The following is a 3009-nucleotide window of genomic DNA, read 5'->3' as shown; positions in this document are numbered from 1 at the left end:
CTCGCTAGATTGCGCAAGAGAAGTGGTGAAGAAAGCGCTTCCAGGAAGAGTTCAAGCTGGGAATCCCAGACAGCTGGGAGGACCAGAAATTCCGGTGCTGCCACCGTTGCTGCAGATGTTGACATTCATCTCGGGCCAGTGGAGTTTTTAAAGGATTTTCCCCAGACCCTTTGAGATCTTGTTTATCCCTGGCAGATTGAGGCTTGGAGAGGCTGAGGAGGACCCCTTTTCTGAAGGAACCAGAGAGGCTACTTTGAAAAGCTGAGAAGACATCACCTGGTTTTGGTTTCTAGGCATTTCTGCCTGTGCTATAGTGTCTTAATTCAGAGGTGACATCTTTCTCCTCTACCTGGAAACCTTGGGTTTGGGGAGGGGCGGGGGTGCATAAATTGGATGATCTTGAATTTGGAGGTCTTAATTTAGGTACATTAAGTGGTTCAAAGGAAACAAACCAAGTAAGAGAGAGGGATACTAATGAGGATGCCAATGTGTGTCTATACTTATATAATATTGGATAATAATGGTGCAATTATATATATTGGACTAATAGGTCTTTCTACTTAGAAAGAGCTCAAGAGTCACACCTGTGATGGCTTAAAATTTAACTAACCATGATAATCTATGGGGCAAAACACAACTGCACTCCAAAATTCTGTGGTCTAGAGCCCAGAGCCTTCTCAATCTTTCTCCCACCCAATCACCTGGTCTTAATGATGTGCTTGCCCAGGGCAAGATGTTCAGCCACATGGGGGGCCTTTTCCTAGCACTTTTGAGTCAAATCCCTTTCTGCCTGGATTGCGACTCTCCCCAGAGCATCTCATGGAGTCAGGTCAGACACCATGTCTTCCAAGAGGTCTTCTTTGAGCCACTTGTTATAATTAAGCTTTTCTTTCTCCATACAGTGTAATTTATTCTTCTACTACAGAAGTTAGGATAATTTGCCTCTTAAGAAAATTATTGTGTATCTCCTTTCCTGGTCTGCAAGCTTCAAGGGTTGACACTCTATTTTTTTCAGCCTGGAATTCTCCACCACACCTAGCACAGTAGTTGGCATATAATAGGTACTCAACATTTATTGCACTCATTAGTAAATCTACTGCCAGTTATATTTTGCAGAAAGTTCATCAGGTATAATTCTTCGGGGATGGAAGAACATAAAAAGGTATTCATTGCTTTTATAGCATCTGATTTTCCCGGTCTAAAGACTCACAGGGTGAGAGAAGGGTGTAGCAAAGAAAGAAGGCTTCTTTCTGTGTCTCTAAGAAGCCTCACAGTTGATCAACACAGTTGCTGTGACTTGCTCCTGGTCTAGCATCTGGCTTTAATCCTTGTGGGCACAAAAACTCAATTCTTAGCACATTGAACCGGGTACTTACAATTAGAATGCTGATTTGTTAGTGGTCAATGGAGTATAAAGCAAATAGTTAGTGTGAAATACGGTTGCTATGGGCACCAGACATTGTGGCCACCGCATGGTCTCCCAGTAGGCACATCCCGTGGAGGCCGTTTTATATAAAAGGCTGCTCCATAAACAGAGGAAATGAGTTGTAAGATTGCAAAGTTGCTGGCATCTAGCCATCCACCAGTCACACGGTGATTACATACATGCCACCAGAAGCAGACAGCTGAGGTCTGGACCTGGTCACTCTGGTTTCTGGGCAGTGTTTGGATCCTTTATAAGTTGACAAAATAGAAAATCATATTCCCAAATGCAGCCTCCCATTAATAACTGAATCATTTCTTTAGGTGATTAGATAAATAATCATTGCTGTAGATAAACATCAGATGGACAAAACATTTTGAAGCCCAATTTTATTAGAGGCAGATGTATTTCAGTTATATAAGCTCTTTTTTTTGCCAAAGGCAACTCCCCAGAAAGGGAAGATTAAAATGACTGGAATATGAAAGATTAAAAAAAATTGTCTTTATTAGTACGAAATTTATGAGGTACTTGGCTTATTTATCTTGTGGTTTAAGAACTGATTTTTCCCTTGGTCTTAGGAAGGACACACAGTTCATAAGTCTCCAAGTCTTTCCTTAAGCCTTTACTATACGGCAAAATTCAGCTTCCAAAGATGCCAGGTACTGGAAAACCTGAGGATTTTTCTCTTGGCAGGATTCACCCTTCTCCATGTAGCATTATCATTGGAACTCCAGATAACCCTTCCCAGATGTTGCACGCCATCAAACAGGTCCTGTTCAGAGATTTCCATGGGGACTATGCCCTAAGTCTTTCCTGTTATTTCTTCTTCTGCCAGCCTCAGTTCATTTCAGTCGCTCAGTCATGTCCGACTCTTTGCAACCCCATGAATCGCAGCACGCCAGGCCTCCCTGTCCATCACTAACTCCCAGAGTTCACTCAGACTCATGTACATCGAGTCAGTGATGCCATCCAGCCATCTCATCCTCTGTCGTCCCCTTCTCCTCCTGCCCCCAATCCCTCCCAACATCAGAATCTTTTCCAATGAGTCAACTCTTCGCATGAGATGGCCAAAGTACTGGAGTTTCAGCTTTAGCATCATCCTTCCAAAGAAATCCCAGGGCTGATCTCCTTCAGAATGGACTGGTTGGATCTCCTTGAAGTCCAAGGGACTCTCAAGAGTCTTCTCCAACACCACAGTTCAAAAGCATCAATTCTTCAGTGCTCAGCTTTCTTGACAGTCCAACTCTCACATCCATACATGACCACTGGAAAAACCATAGCCTTGACTAGATGGACCTTTGTTGGCAAAGTAATGTCTCTGCTTTTCAATATGCTATCTAGGTTGGTCATAACTTTCCTTCCAAGGAGTAAGAATCTTTTAATTTCATGGCTGCAGTCACCATCTGCAGTGATTTTGGAGTCCAGAAAAATAAAGTCTGACACTGTTTCCACTGTTTCCCCGTCTATTTCGATGAAGTGATGGGACCGGATGCCATGATCTTCGTTTTCTGAATGTTGAGCTATAAGCCAACTTTTTCACTCTCCACTTTCACTTTCACCAAGAGGCTTTTTAGTTCCTTTTCACT

The sequence above is a fragment of the Bos mutus genome, chromosome 4 (genome assembly GCF_027580195.1).
Source record: "Bos mutus isolate GX-2022 chromosome 4, NWIPB_WYAK_1.1, whole genome shotgun sequence".
Taxonomy (NCBI): domain Eukaryota; kingdom Metazoa; phylum Chordata; class Mammalia; order Artiodactyla; family Bovidae; genus Bos; species Bos mutus.
The sequence above is the reverse complement of the archived record's forward strand: the minus strand, read 5'-3'. Positions refer to the sequence as shown.